The sequence below is a fragment of the Felis catus genome, chromosome B4 (genome assembly GCF_018350175.1).
Source record: "Felis catus isolate Fca126 chromosome B4, F.catus_Fca126_mat1.0, whole genome shotgun sequence".
NCBI classification, from domain to species: domain Eukaryota; kingdom Metazoa; phylum Chordata; class Mammalia; order Carnivora; family Felidae; genus Felis; species Felis catus.
In genome coordinates, this window is record NC_058374.1 from 9,905,621 (window position 1) to 9,922,997 (window position 17,377).

Genomic DNA, 17,377 nt, shown 5'->3' on the forward strand with positions numbered 1-17,377 from the left:
AAATTAAACATTGAAATTTTTTTCTTTTCCCCTATATGATACCAAGATTGGATAAAATTATCAGTATGGTGCCTATGTATATACTGACATGGAAAACAATCCAAGGTATTTTGTTAACAAATAAATTATGTGTAGTCTTGTATATTGCAATAGATATGAAATTGAAAGCATATGTGCTAAACACAAACCTGTGTTTCTTTATGGTAAAGAATTTTAGAACTTCAGTCTCTTTTTTCTATTTTGCTATTTTTGTAGTGTTTACTACAAATATACATATATATGTGTATATATATACATATATATATGTATTTACTTTACACTATAGAAATAAAAAATACAACTTTTAAGATCACACTCACAAATTCTAAATAAAGAATAAGGATAAACTGAGAACACAGTTGCTAAAAGTAAAGACTAAATTTTACAGCCTCCTTTGCAAGGAATTATTGTGTGCCCAAACTCTGGTCAAGGAAATGTAAGCACATGTGTCATAAGTGCCTTTCATTGAGTATATTTAAAGGGACAGGGACATTTCCTTCCTTCCTTCCTTCCTTCCTTCCTTCCTTCCTTCCTTCCTTCCTTTATTTGGTCCTTCATTCCTTCCGTCCATCCATCCTTTCTTCCATCCATTCTTTCTTCCTTCCTCCCTCCCTCCCTCCCTCCTTTTCTCCCTGACTTCCTTCCCATTCATCCTCCTTTCCCTCTTTCCTTCCCTTCCCCTCCCCTTTGTTCTTTCCTTTTTTTATTCTCTTTTAAGTTAAAACTTATATTTTTTAGGGCAGTTTTAGGTTCACAGCAAAATTGAGAGGAAAGTACAGAGATTTCCCATATACTCGCTGCCCATACCCATGCATAGCCTCCCCAGTTACCAACATCCCCCATCTGTTGGTACTTTATTGCAACTGATGAACCTACATTGACACATCTTTATCAGCCAGAGTTTACATTACTGTTCAATTTTGGTGCTGTACATTCTATTGATTGGGAAAATGTATAATAATATGTATCTATCATCCTGGTATCATTTAGACTATTTTCATTGCCCTAAACATCTGCTGTACCCTCCTCATTTACCCCTTCCCCAAACCCTCTGGCAACCAATTATCTTTTTATTGTGTCCATAGATTTACCTTTTCTGGAATGTCATATATTTGGGATTATATCATATGTAGCCTTTGTAAGATTGACTTCTTTCACTTAGTAATAAGCATATAAGTTTCCTCCAAGTCTTTTCATGGCTTGACAGCTCATTTCTTCTTAGCACTGAATAATATTCCATTGTCTGAATATACCACACATTATTTAAGTATTCACCTACTGATGGACATTTTGGTTGTTTCCAAGTTTTGGCAATTATAAACAAAGCTGCTATGTGAAGATTTTTGTGTGGTCATTAATTTTTAACTTTGTTCAGTAAATACTAAAGAGTGAAATTTCTAGCTTTTATAGTAAAAGTATACTTAGTTTTGTAAGAAACTACTAAACTGTCTTCTAAAGTGGCTGTGCGGTTTTTGCATTTCCACAAGCAGTGAATGAGAGTTCCTGTTGCTCCATGTCCTTGTCAGCATTTCATGTTGTCGGTGTTCCAGATTTTGGGATTCTAACAGCTACATACTAATATGTCATTTTTTTTTTAACATATAATTTATTGTCAAATTGGTTTCCATAGAACACCCAGTGCCCATCCCAACAAGTGCCTTCCTCAATGCCCATCACCCACTTTCCCCTCTCCCCAACCCCCAGCAACCCTCAGTTTGTCCTCAGTATTTCAGTGTCTCTTATGGTTTGCCTCCGTCCCTCTCTGTAACTTTTTTTCCCCTTTCCCTCCCCCATAGTCTTCTGTTAAGTTTCTCAAGGTCCACATGTGAGTGAAAACATATGGTATCTGTCTTTCTCTGACTTATTTCACTTGGCATAATGCCCTCCAGTTGCATCCACGTTACTGCAAATGGCCAGATTTCATTCTTTCTCATTGCCAGTAGTATTCCATTGCATACATAAACCACAACTTCTTTATCCATTCATCAGTTGATGGACATTTAGGCTTTTTCCATAATTTGGCTATTGTTGAAAGCACTGCTATAAACATTGGGGTACATGTGCCCCTATGCATCAACACTCCTGTATCCCTTGGGTAAATTCCTAGCAGTGCTATTGCTGAGTCATAGGGTAGTTCTATTTTTAATTTTTTGAGGAACCTCCACACTATTTTCCAGAGTGGCTGCACCAGTTTGCATTCCCACCAACAGTGCAAGAGGGTTCCCATTTCTCCACATCCTCGCCAGCATTTATAGTCTCCTGATTTGTTCATTGTATCCACTCTGACCTGTGTGAGGTGGTATCTCAGTGTGGTTTTGATTTGTATTTCCCTGATGAGGAGTGACATTGAGCATCTTTTCATGTCTCTGTTGTCCATCTGGATGTCTTCTTTGGAAAAGTGTCTATTCATGTCTTCTGCCCATTTCTTCACTGGATTATTTGGTTTTTTTGGGTGTGGAGTCTGGTGAGTTCTTTATAGATTTTGAATACTAGACCTTTATCCAATATGTCATTTGCAGATATCTTTTCCCATTCCGTCTATTACCTTTTAGTTTTATTGATTGTTGCCTTTGCAGTGCAGAAGCTTTTTCTGTTGATGAGGTCCCAATAGTTCATTTTTGCTTTTAGTTCCCTTGCCTTTGGAGATGTGTCGAGTAAGAAATTGCTTCGGCTGAGGTCATAGAGGTTTTTTCCTTCTTTCTCCTCTAGGGTTTTGATGGTTTCCTGTCTCACATTCAGATCCTTCATCCACCTTGAGTTTATTTTTGTGTATGGTGTAAGAAAGTGGTCTAGTTTCATTCTTCTGCATGTTGCTGTCCAGTTCTCCCAACACCATTTGTTAAAGAGACTGTCTTTTTTCCATTGGATACTCTTTCCTGCTTTGTCAAAGATCAGTTGGCCATATATTTGTGGGATCAATTCTGGGTTCTCTCTTCTATTCCATTAGTCTATATATCTGTTTTTGTGCCAATACCATACTGTCTTCATGATTACAGCTTTGTAGTAGAGACTAAAGTCTGGAATTATGATGCCTCCCACTTTGGTTGTCTTCTTCAATATTACTTTGGCTATTTGGGGTCTTTTATGGTTCCATCCAAATTTTAGGATTGCTTGTTCTAGCTTTCAGAAGAGTGTTGATGCAGTAATGATTAGGGTTGCATTGAATGTGTAGATTGCTTTGGGTATTATTGACATTTTAACAATTATTCTTCTAATCCATGAGCATGGAATTTTTTTTTCCATTTCTTTGTGTCTTCTTCAATTTCCTTCATAAGCTTTCTGTAGTTTTCAGCATACAGATCTTTTACATTTTTGGTTAGGTTTATTCCAAGGTATTTCATGCTTTTTGGTGCAATTGTGAACGGGATCAGTTTCTTTATTTCTCTTTCTGGTGTTTCATTGTCGGTGCATAAAAATGCAACCAATTTCTGTACATTGGTTTTGTACCCTACTACTTTGCTGAATTCATGTACCAGTTCTAGCAGACTTTTGGTGGAGTCTGTCGGGTTTTCCAAGTAGAGTATCATGGCATCTGCAAAGAGTGAAAGTTTGACTTCATCTTTGCCAATTTTTGATGCCTTTGATTTCATTTTGTTGTCTGTCATCTGATTGCTGATATTAGGACTTCCAACACTATGTTAAACAACACTGGTAAGAGTGGACATCTCTGTCGTGCTCCTGATCTCAGGGAGAAAACTCTCAGTTTTTCCCCATTGAGGATGATATTAGCTGTGGGTTTTTCATATATGGCTTTTATGATGTTTAAGTATGTTCCTTCTATCCCAACTTCCTTGAGGGTTTTTAATAAGAAAGGATACTGTATTTTGTCAAATGCTTTTTCTGCATCTATTGACAGAATCATATGGTTCTTTTCTTTTATTAATGTGATATATCACATTGATTGATTTGCAAATATTGAACCAGCCCTGCAGCCCAGGAATGGATCCCACTTGATCATGGTGAAGAATTCTTTTTATATGCTGTTGAATTTGATTTGCTAGTATCTTGTTGAGAATTTTTGTATCCATATTCATCAGGTATGTTGGCCTGTACTTTCTCTTTCTCTCTCTCTCTCTCTCTCTCTCTCTCTTTTTTTTTTCTGAATCACTGTCTGGTTTTGGAATCAAAGTAATGCTGGCTTCATAGAATGAGTCCAGAAGTTTTCCTACCATTTCTATTTTTTGGGACAGCTTAAGAAGGTTAGGTATTAACTCCACTTTAAATGTCTGTTAGAATTCCCTAGGGAAGCCATCTAGTCCAGGACTCTTATTTGTTGGGAGATTTTTGATAACTGATTCAATTTCTTCACTAGTTATGGGTATGTTCAAATTTTCTATTTCTTCCTGTTTGAGTTTTGGTAGTGTGTGGGTGTTTAGGAATTTGTCCATTTCTTCCAGATTGTCCAGTTTGTTGGGATATAATTTTTCATAGTATTCTCTGATAATTGCTTGTATTTCTGAGAGATTGGTTGTAATAAATCCTTTTTCATTCATGATTTTATCTATTTGGGTCCTCTCTCTTTTCTTTTTGAGAAGCCTGGCTAGAGGTTTATCAATTTTGTTTATTTTTTTCAAAAAACCAACTCTTCGTTTCATTGATGTGTTCTACAGTTTTATTTGGATTCTATATTGTTTATTTCTGCTCTGATCTTTATTATTTCTCTTCTTCTGATGGGTTTGGGGTTTCTTTGCTGTTTTGCTTCTAGTTCCTTTAGGTGTGCTGTTAGATTTTGTATTTGGGATTTTTCTTTTCTTGAGATTGCAATGTATTTTCCTCTCAGGACTGCCTTTGCTGCATCCCAAAGGGTTTGGCCTGTTGTGCTTTCATTTTCATTTGTTTGCATATATTTTTTAATTTCTTCTCTAATTGCCTGGTTGACCCGTTCGTTCTTTAGTAGGATGTGCTTTAACCTCCATGTTTTTGGAGGTTTTCCAGACATTTTCCTGTGTTGATTTCAACTTTCATAGTATTGTGATCTGAAAGTGTGCATGGTATGATCTCAATTCTTTTATATTTATTAAGGGCTGTTTTGTGACCCAGTATGTGATCTATCTTGGAGAATGTTCCATGTGCACTAGAGAAGAAAGTATATTCTGCTGCTTTGAAATGTAGAGTTCTAAATATATCTGTCAAGTCCATGTGGTCCGATGTATCCTTCATGCCTATTGTTTCTTTACTGATTCTTTGTCTAAATGATCTTTCCCTTGCTGTAAGTGGAGTATTGAATTCCCCTGAAATTACCACATTCTTACAATAGGATTACTTATGTTTGTGACTAATTGTTTTATATATTTGGGTACTCCCGAATTCAGTGCGTAGACATTTATAATTGTTAGCTCTTCCTGATGGATAGACCATGTAATTATTATATAATACCCTTCTTCATCTCTTGTTACAGCCTTTAATTTAAAGTCTAGTTTGTCTGATATAAGTACGGCTACTGCACTTTCTTTTGACTTCCAGTAGCATGAAAGATAGTTCTCCATCCCCTCACTTTCAATCTGTAGGTGTCCTCAAGTCTAAAATGAGTCTCTTATAGACAGCAAATAGATGGGTCTTGTTTTTCTATCCATTCTGATACCTATGTCTTTTCATTGGACCATTTAGTCCATTTACATTCAGTGTTATTATTGAAATATATGGCTTTAGAGTCTTTGTGTTATCTGTAGGTTTCATGCTTGTACAGATGTCTCTGGGACTTTGTGGTCCTTGCAACATTTTGTTCATAGAGTCCCCCTTAGATCTCTTGTAGGGCTGGTTTAGTGGTGATGAATTCCTTCAGTTTTTGTTTGTTTGGGAAAACCTTTATCTCTCCTATTCTGAATGTCAGTCTTGCTGGATAAAGGATTCTTGGCTGCATATTTTTCCTGGTCATCACATTGAAGATTTTCTGCCATTACTTTCTGGCCTGCCAAGTTTCAGTGGATAGGTCTGCTACTACCCTTATGTGTCTACCTTTGTATGTTAAGGCCCGTTTATCCCTAGCTGCTTTCAGAATTCTCTCTTTATCCTTGTATTTTGCCAGTTTCACTGTGATGTGTCATGCTGAAGATTGATTCCGGTTACATCTGAGGGGAGTTCTCTGTGTCTCTTGGATTTCAATGTCTGTTTTCTTCCCCAGATTGGGGAAGTTGTTGGCTATGATTTGTTCAAGTATACCTTCAGCCCCTTTCTCTCTCTTCTTTTGGAATTCCTGTGATACGAATATTGTTTTGTTTGATTGAATCACTTAGTTCTCTAATTCTCCCACTTGTGATCCTGGATTTTTTTATCTTCCTTTTTCTCAGCTTCCTCTTTTTCCATAATTTTGTCTTCTAATTCACCTATTCTCTCCTCTGCCTCTTCAGTCTGTGCTGTGGCCGCTTCCATTTTATTTTGCACCTCATTTATAGCATTTTTTAATTCATCATGACTCTTTTTAGTTCCTTGATCTCTGCAGCAATAGATTCTCTGCTGTCTTCAATGCTTTTTTCAAGCCCACTGATTAATTTTATGACTATTATTCTAAATTCTTTTTCAGTTATGTTGCTTATATCTGTTATGATCAATTCTTTAGCTGTCAGTTCTCCCTGGAATTTCTTTTGAGGAGAATTCTTCCGCTTCATCATTTTGACTAATTTTCTGTCCCTTTAAAAGCTTGTTATGTGCTATGCACCTGCGAGTACTGCTATATTAAAGGGGGGGGGGGGGTCATACACTGTCCAGGGCCTGCCCTTCAGGAGATGTTTTCTGGAGAGTGTTACTTGCTTTCTTTTGTTGTGACTTTGGTTGTTTTATTTCCCAACTCATAGTGATGTTTTGGACCCTCCACCAGGTGTGCTTTGATTTGTTCCTTGAAGTAGCCCTATGGCCCATCAGGTTGTCCCAATTTCTCCCTGGTAGACTCAGTCTCTTTTCCTCCCAGACTCTTGGGGTTCAAAGTCCTTTGGCTTCAGCCCTTATTTGTTTGAGAGATGCAGGAAGTACAGATCCCCCTACTTCTCTGCCATGTTGGCCCCTCTAATATGTCATTGTTGTTTCAATTTACATTTTGCTGATGACATAAGATGTGGGGCATCTTTTCATATGCTTACTTTTCATCTGTACATCTTTTTTGCTGAGGTATCTGTTAAAGTCCTGGCCCATTTTTCAATTGAATTGTGTATTTATTATTGTTGAATTTTAAGAATTTTTTGTATATTTTTTTATTTTTTATTAAATATATTTTTAATATTTTATTTATTTTTGAGAGAGACAGAGACAGTGCAAGTGGGGGAGGGGCAGAGAGAGAGGGAGACACAGAATCTGAAGCAGCCTTCAGGCTCTGAGCTGTTATCACAGAACCTGATGCAGGACGTCAACCCATGAACCCTGAGATCATGACCTGAGCTGAAGTCGGACACTTAACCAGGTGAGCCACCCAGGCACCCCTCTTTGTATATTTTTATAACAGTCCTTTATCACATGTGTCTTTTTCAAATATTTTTCCCAGTCCATGCCTTGTCGTCTCATCATCTTGACATTGTCTTTTACAGAGCAGAAGTTTTTAATTTTAACCAAGTCCAGCTTGTCAATTATCTCTCTCATAGATTATGCCTTTTGTGTACGTATCTAAAAAGGCATCAACATACCTAAGTTATGTAAGTTTTCTTCTATGTTATCTTTTGGGAGTTTTATAGTTTTGTGTTTTACATTTAGGTCTGTGGTCATTTTGAGTTCACTTTTTTGAAAGCTGTGAGATCTGTATCTAGATGCATTGTTTTGCATATAAATGTCCAGTTGTTCCAGAAGTATTTGTAGAAAAGTCCATCTTTGCTCCATTGAACTGCCTTTGCTCCTTTGTTAAGCACCAGTTGACTGTATTCATGTGGGTCTGAATCTTGGCTATTTAGTTCCAATTATCTATTTGTTTCTTCTTTTTGCAAATAACATATTGTCTTGATTAATGTAGCTTTATAGGAAGTCTTGAGGTCAGGTAGTGTCTGACCCACAGCTTTGTTCTTTTCCTTCAATAGTGTGTTGACTATTTTGGATTTTTTGGCTCTTTGTATAAACTTGAGAATCATTTTGCTGACATCCACAAAAAATGTGATATTGTTATATCCACAAAGTAATGTATTATCTATAGATGAAGTTAGAGAGAATTGACATTTTGAAAATACTGAGTCTACTATCCACAAACATGAACTGTCTCCCCATTTATGTAAGTCTTTGATTTCTCTCTTTCCTTCCTTTTTTAAGTTGAATTATAATTAACACACAATGTTGTATTAGTTTCCGGTGTACAATATGATGTACAAAGTTCTGTACATTACTCAGTGCTCATCAAGATATGTTTGCCCTTAATCCCCTAATTCTTTGGTTTTGTTCATCAGAGTTTTGTAATTAGCCTACTTACGTCAGGTTTACTTATTTGTAGTATTCCTTTATTATCCTTTTAATACCTACAGGATTTGTACAGACACATCTCTTTGATTTCATTCATATTAGTAATTTGTGTCCTCTTTTTTTCTTAAACAGCCTGGCTAAATAAAGGCTTATCAATTTTATTGATTGTTTCGACAAACCAATGTTTGGTTTCATTGGTTCTTCTCTGTCAACTTCCTGTTTTTAATTTCATTGATTCCTGCTCTATTTGCTATTTCTTTTTTTTTTTTTTAATTTGCTCTCGTTTTAGTTTCCTAAGGTGGACACAGATTATTGATTTTAAAGTATCTGTTTTAATATATGCATTCAATACTATAAATTTCCCAGTAGATGTTGCATTCACTGCATCTTACAAATTTGGAAAAGTTTATTTGTTTGTTTGTTTGTTTTTCCATTTTCATTTAGTTCAAATATTTTTTTAATTTTTTCTGGAGATTTCTTCCTTGACCCATGTATTATCTAGAAGTGTGAAGTTTAATCTCCATTTCTCTACAAATCAAAACCACACTCAGATATCACCTCACTCCAGTCAAAGTGGCCAAAATGAACAAATCAGGAGTCTATAGATGCTGGAGAGGATGTGGAGAAACGGGAACCGTCTTGCACTGTTGGTGGGAATGCAAATTGGTGCAGCCACTCTGGAAAACAGTGTGGAGGTTCCTCAAAAAATTAAAAATAGACTACCCTATGACCCAGCAGTAGCACTGCTAAGAATTTACCCAAGGGATGCTGGAGTGCTGATGCATAGGGGCACTTGTACCCCAATGTTTATAGCAGCACTCTCAACAATAGCCAAATTGTGGAAAAAGCCTAAATGTCCATCAACTGATGAATGTATAAAGAAATTGTGGCTTATATACACAATGGAGTACTACGTGGCAATGAGAAGGAATGAAATATGGCCCTTTGTAGCAACGTGGATGGAACTGGAGAGTGTGATACTAAGTGAAATAAGCCATACAGAGAAAGATAGATACCATATGTTTTCACTCTTATGTGGATCCTGGGAAACTTAACAGAAACCCATGGTGGAGGGGAAGGGGAAAAAAAAAGAGGTTAGAGTGGGAGAGAGCCAAAGCATAAGAGACTCTTAAAAACTGAGAACAAACTGAGGGTTGATGGGGGGTGGGAGGGAAGGGTGGGTAGGTGATGGGTATTGAAGAGGGCATCTTTTGGGATGAGCACTGGGTGTTGTGTGGAAACCAATTTGACAATAAATTTCATATATTTTTTAAAAATCCCACAGAGTAAAAAAAAAAATCTCCATTTCTCTTACTGTTTTTTAATTAATTCTAGTGTACTCCAAGAATAGACATAGGATTCATAATCTTTTAAATTTGGTAAGGTGCATTTAATGCCCCAGAATACAGTCTATCTTGGTGAATGTTTCACGTGAACTTGAGAAGCATGTGTATTCTGCTGTTTTTGGATGAATTAGTCTGTAGTTGTTAATTATATCCAATTGATTAGAGGTGTTGTTGACTTCAACTATGTCCTTACTAATTTTTCTGCCCACTGAATCTGTCCATTTCTGAGAGAAGGGTGTTGAAATCTCCAGATATGCTAGCAAGTTCATCTATTTCTCTTTGCAAGTCTGTCAGTTTTTGCCTCGTGTGCATACTTTGTTGTTATACACATATATATTAAGGATTGTTATGTCTTCTTGGAGAACTGACCCCTCATTATGTCCTTTTTATCCTTGATAACTTTCCTTGCTTTCAAGTCTGCTCTGTTGGAAATTAGGATAGCTACTCCTGCTTTCTTTTGGTTAGTTCCATCTTGGCATATTTTTCTCCATCTATTTACTTTCAATTCATATGTGTGTTTATATTTAGAGTGGGTTTCTTGTAGGCAACATGTATTTGGATCTTGTGTCTTGATCCTTTATGACAGTCTCTGTTTTTCAATTCACATATTTAGATGATTTATATGTAAAATGATTTTCTATTGATACAGCTGGATTATTATTTACCATATTTGTTACAGTTTTCTATTTGTTGCCCTTGTGCTTTGTTCCTATTTTTATCTTCCAATGTTTTTTCTTTTGTGGTTTTAATTAATCATTTTATATGATTCCATTTTCTCACCTTTCTTAGCATATCAGTTATACTTTGTTTGTTTTTACCTTTTCAGTGGTTACCTTAGGCTCTGCAAAATACATTCCCAGCTAATCCAAGTCCACTTTCAAATAACCCTATACCACATAATGTGTAGTATGAGTACCTTATAATAATGAATAATCCTAATTCCTCCCTGTTATTTTTTGTATCACTGCTGCTATTCATATAACTTATATACAAATACATATATACATAAGCATACATAATTAAATATATTTTTGGTATTATTATTTTGAACAGTTATATTTTATAGCAATTAAAAATAAGAAACATAAAAGTTATCATTTTACCTTCACTTATCCCTTATTTGATGTTCTTTCTACATGTAGATCCAAATTTCTCTAAATAACTTCTTTTAACATGTCTTGCAAGACAGGTCTACCAGCAAAAAATTCCCTCAATTTTTTTGTCTATGAAAGTCTTTATTTCTTCTTCACTTTTGAAGGGTAATTACACAGGGTATAGAATTCTAGGTTTGTGGGGTTTTTTCTTGCAATGATTTAAATATTTTACTCCATTCTCTTCTTGCTTGCATGGTTTCTGAGGAGAAGGTGGATGTAATTCCTATCTTTGTTCCTCAGTCAGTGAGGTGTTTTTATCCTCTGGTATTTTTTTCCATTTTTTCTTTATCTTTAATGTTCTGTAGTTGGGAAATGATATGCCTTAATATATTTTTTTGGCATTTATTTTGCTTGGTGTTCTCTGAACCTTTTGGATCTGTAGTTTGGGTTTTGGCATTACTTTGATGAAATTCTCAGCCATTATTGTTTCAAATATTCTATTCCTGTCTCTATCTTCTCATTCTGGAATGTGCATTATTTATATGTTACACCTTTTGTAGTATGCCACAGTTTTTGGATAGTCTGCTTGGTTTTGTTTGTTCTTGTTCTTGTTCTTGTTTTTAATCTTTGTTCTCTTTGCTTTTTGGTCTTGGAGAATCCTATTTATACGTTGCCTAATTCAGACATTCTTTCCTCAGCCATGCCCATTCTACTAACAAGCCCATCCAAGGCACTCATCATTTCTGTTACAGTTGTTTTTGCATCTAACATTTCTTTTTTAGATCTTTATTTGGGTGTCCTTCCCTCTACTTACATCCCATCTACTCTTGCATGGTATCTACCTTATCCATCAGGAACCTTAGTGTATGAGTCATAGTTGTTCTAAGTTAACAATGATAATTCCAACCTCCCTGCCAATCTAGTTGTGATGCTTGCTCTGTCTCTTCAGTTTGTGCTTTTTCCCTTTTGTAGACCTTTTATTTTTTTCTTGATAGTTGAACATGATGGACCAGGTCTAAGGAGCTGCTGTAAGTAGACCTTTGGTCATGGTGAAGTGTAGGTGGAAGAGAAGTGTTCTATAGTTTATGATTAGGTCTCGGTCTTTTAGTCAGCCTATGCCTCTGGACTACAAATCTCACAAGTGTTTCTCAGATTTTTTCTTTCCCCTTCCGTGGAACAGAATAACTAGAGTGGGCTAGAGCTGGTCATTGTTCTTCCCCCAGGTCCCTTAGGCTCTGATAATAGCCCATCAGGTTAGGCTCTGGTTAACCAGCTTCTCCTAAGAGCAGACCTTGTTAAGAACAGATCTTCTTGTGTATTCCACAATGGTTCTTTTCTTCTCCCCATATTGGAAATTTGAGGGTATTTTTTTTTCTCATAACCTTGGTTAAACTCCTGGAGTTAGATTTCACAACACTGCTGGGGGTGGGGAGTAAAGGGGCCTATGATTGGGTTTCTCTGTTGTTTTTTTTTTTAACTCTCATACTTGCCCACACTGGGTCTCCAGTAATTTGTCAATTACAGTTCAGGTTTTCTTACCCTCAGCACTTGTTCCCACATTGCTTTCTGCTCCTTCATCCTGCATGAGTAATACACAACTCCCTATCTGTGTTGGCAGTACTGGGGAGAGTAATTTGCCCTGTTTCCTCACCTGTCTTACAGCTTCAAGAAGAGTTGTTGATTTTCAGTCAGTTCAACTTTTTGCTTACTGGAAGGATAGATCGGTGACTTCTAAGCTCCTTACATGAAGAACTGGGAATGGGGGCATGTCTTTCTTTGCCCCTTCTTTGTAGGAATGAAGATTGGATGGCTGGAGCATGAGTAGCTAACAGACACCATGAAGCAAAAGCCACATGCTGAGTGAGGATGTTGGAGATATAAAAGAGAGAAGGAGCCTTGGTTTCTAAAACTGTGGCATGTCATTCTAGCCCTGCTTTACCTGAATCCAGACATCTTGAACATGAGACAAAAATGGACTTTAATTGCTTTTAGCCACTCTTTTGGGAGGTTTTGAGTCACTTGGAGCTGGAGCATATTCTAAATGTTACAATGATGAGGAATAAGGTTTATATTTCAAATCTTGGTTTCCAGGAGAATGATGATGAAATAAACATAAGTAAGGAAGTAAGGATATTACAACTAGGGTATGGCTTCAGCAGGGGAGGATAAACATTCTATGGTAATATCCGAAGTCCTGGTAGGACAATGAGGATTCTATTACTGTTTACAGAAGAGAAAAAAAAATTCCTGCTGATGTCATGAGAGGATAAATTGAAAAGAGTCTTTTGAAGCTGACTTCCAGATGTAGGAAGCAAATCACACCTCTCTGTTCATTAAACAAGTTGCATTAACTTCCTAAAATACCAGAAAATTAATACAGAATGGAGGAAACTACCACCCAGTGACGACATTTAATTAGTAGAACTTTAAAAGTTACTTTCCTAGCTTTAGGTGTTTTTTGTTCAATTTAGAGCTTTTCTGAACAGCCATTACACTATGTTAACAAGAATGTACAGAAAGTCAATAAACTGAAAAGTTCAATGTAGTATAATATGACTAAACTTGAAAATATTGTGCAATATGGTATTGCAGTGAGCTAATCCTACCAGATTTTTCCTTGTTACTACAATCCCTTTTAATGCATTGCAGCCCTTAGATAATGTACCTTTTGTTTTAAAGTCATTTCTGTACATCAGGGAATAATCCCTTGAGACAACTTGATCTGAAATCCTTTTTTTTTTCTCCTTAGTAAAATGAATGTTTTACTAAGTAAAATAAAGTTGTCTAGATAACCCCTAAAAAGTAAGGACTCATCCACAGTAAAATCTGTGATGTAAAATTAAGAATTAATGACAACATAAAACAATAAATATAACAGAGTTCTTTCTAGTGTAGTAAATAGGTTACACAATGCTGAAGTTTTAGCAATATATATATGTATATATATATATATATGCAGTATATATATATATATATATACACACTACATATATATATATACATATATATATACTGCATATATATATGTATACATATACATATATATGTATATATATGCAGTATACATATATATGTATACATATACATATATATGTATACATATACATATATATGTATATATATGCAGTATATATATATATGTAATATATATATGCAGTATGTGTGTGTGTGTGTGTGTGTGTGTGTGTGTATTTCCCACTTCTTTGAAAAAGAGAGTTCTGCTCTTAAATTTTGAGGGAAAGTATTATTTTTATTATTTGAATTTGGAAGTAGTCAAATTTTACCTTCCTCTAAAATCAGCATGTTTGCCAGTGTAACTCATGGGTGACTCTCTGAATTACTGGACATTCACATATTCTCTGTTGCAAACCATTTCCTTCTTCCTTCAATACACCTCCCCCCAAATGTCAAGAAACTATTAAACTATTCAGAATCCTCAACTTTTTGGAATTTAGCCTAGCTGCTAGTAGTCCACTACATGTCAAGTTTGTCCAGGGTCACTCTGTGTGGTCTCCCTAGACATAAAGTGGGACAGAGAAGCCAAGGTTCCACAGGCTTCCCTACTAGGATGGATCAGGAACTAAGTTAGCCGATCCTCCTTTGAGAAATGACAGCAAAGAAGTTACGAGGGGGAAATACATAACGCATGGTATGTAGTTGTCTCGGAGCATGATTGTCATTGGCGTCTCTAAGTCAGGCAAGTGGAGACATCTGGAAGCTGGGTTCTGGCAAAAAAAACCAGAAGAGTAAGTGAGCCCAATACAAAGCATGTAGTTATTTCAAGTCATAATCATTGCTGGAAGCATTCAGAAGTGTGACTCATGTGTTTGAAGGCCAGGGGTAGTCACACAGGCCCTGAAGATAGACTGGAAAGAGCAGGACAACCAAGCTGTAAGAGATAGATGTTCTTGGGCAGGCAGTCAGACTGCCTGTCATTCCGAATGACAGTTTGTCATTCTGAAACACTGACAAAGGACAGATGTTCATTTGAACTTAAAGGGTTCAAGCTGAATAATTCTCCAGAACCCCCAACATCAAAATTGAGGTTAGCTTTGTCCAAGGGGTATCCTGGGACTTAGAACTAAATATGGAAACTTGGTGATTATGATAAAGAAAAAGAAGAAAACAGAAGTCAGAGAAGAGGAGGACAGAGTTGGAGGAGAGGAAACGGAAGAGGAAAAATATTTAATGATTGCCTGTCTTGTACAAGTAACTTTTCTAAGCATTTTATCTGTACTTCTCACTGAATTCTTATAATCCCATTCTATGGGTTGTTTGGTGGCTCCCCAAAAGGTATATCAGGTCCTAATCTCCAGAACCTGTAACTATTACCTTACTGGGGGGTAAAAAAAAAAGCCTTTGCAGATGTAATTAAGGATCTTGAGGTCATTCTTGATGATCCAGCGGGCCCTAATCCCCGGCAGGTGTCCTTTCAAGGGACATACACAGGAGGCAAAGATCAGAGTGATACAGCCACAACCAAGGGACAATAGTAACCACCAAGATGCTGGAAGAGTCAAGGAACAGAATCTCCCCTAGAGCACCTAGAGGGAGTGTGTCCTTTACAGTACCCAGATTTTGGACTTCTGGCCTTCAGAACCATGAGTAATTGAATTTCTGATGTCTAAGGCCACCAGGTTTGTGGTGATTTGTTATGGCCACCATAGGAAACTAATATACTTATGAAACAGAAAACACCATTGTCCATACTTTATAGATGAGGAAACTAAACCTCAGAAAGTTTGAGAGAGATACCCAAGGTGACCTAGCTATCCAGTAAAGGGGCAAAAATTGGAATCATTTTAGCTCCAGAGCCCACACCCTCATCCCTGCACCAGTCACTGATTCACAAACCATGAGACTTATACAGTATATAATCCTGTCAGGAGGTTGGAGCTTCCCTTCTACTTCCGTCAGGGCAGTGTAGGCTGGAACTTGCAAGTCAGGAGTGACTTTAGCTATGGGATAATGAAAATAGGAGATGAGGAAATGATACGGAAAGATAGACAAATGATCCATTAATCAAACATCTGTTAGCTGTTTCTGTATTATTCTGTCTGGTTAACCTAATCCACAAAGAAAAAGCCAATAAGCATGATTTGGGGGATGTAATATAAAGCCAGAAAATGATAAAATATATAAATCTAGTACAGACTTTTAAAATACCATAAACATAGGGATGCCCGGGTGGGTCAGTCAGTTGAGTGTCAGATTTCGGCTCAGGTCATGATCTCAAGGCTCGTGAGTTTGAGCCCTGCATCAGGCTTTGTGCTGACAGCTCAGAGCCTGGACCCTGCTTCGGATTCTGTGTCTCCCTCTGTCTCTCTGCCCCTCCTCCTGCCCATTTTCTGTCTCTTTCTTTCTCTCTCTGTCTCTCTGTCTCTCTCGAAAACAAATAAATATTAACAAAATTTTAAATACTAATAACCATAATGTAGTTATAGAGAGTTATCATCTTCTTTGTCAGAAGTACAATTTCTTAACATTACTAAACCCACTCAAAAAGGATAAAAATATCTTTGTGACTTCAGTTTGAAAACAGAAGATTAGAAATGAGATGTTTCAGTAGAACTGGGGTTTGGATTTAGGGGGCAGTAAAAGCACAGATTTCAAGTTCCAGATTCAATATTCAAGAACCATGAACTGAAATGCAAGGTGAAGTCATGAAATTCAGCATGTGACTCAGCTCTTACAGGTGTTACTTGGTCCCTGGAGATTTTTTTTTTTTTGGTCCTCTAATTTCTTTCCCAACATGCCCTGGACTAACACTTATTGCTAAATCCTTGAATATCTTGTGTGTGAGCTGAGTAGTGAGCAGTGATTACTGGTAAATATTTAACAACCTGGCTTCCCAAAAAAATGTCTGATTTTTAGCATTTCAGTGTCCCTGGTGTAAATACTCCCATCATAGCCAATTTCAAAAACAAAATTTCAAATACAAAATTCAGGCACAGGAGTGCCTGGATGGCTCAGTTGGTTCAGCGTGTGACTTCAGCTCAGGTCATGATCTCACAGTCCGTGGGTTTGAGCCCCATATCAGACTCTGTGCTGACGGCTCAGAGGCTGAAGCCTGCTTCAGATACTGTGTCTCCCTCTCTCTCTGCCCCTCCCCTACCTCTCTCTCTGTCTCTCTCTGTCTCTGTCTCTCTCTCTCTCTCTCAAAAATAGATAAACATTTAAAAAAGACTTTCAAAATTCAAGCTATTACTGATTCTGTAGTGGAGAAGAGATGCACGATTGCACCTGCTTATCTTGTATTTCTACCATAGAGATACAGTAGACATAAATAAAATCTATAAATAATATTAAAAAGTACTAAAATTCTTAGAAAGTGATGTTTTGATTATTACTTCTCTTTCAAATAGAATTTATTTAATTATGTTTATATAAGTTACTTTTAATAGTGACTAATTTTAATGAGACACTCACAACATTTCTGAAAATTTAACAATCGACTCTCATGGACTGATCCCATCTTGGTTACTGCACCTACTGGCGGTAGGATATGTGTTCCTAATCATCTCGGTCTGT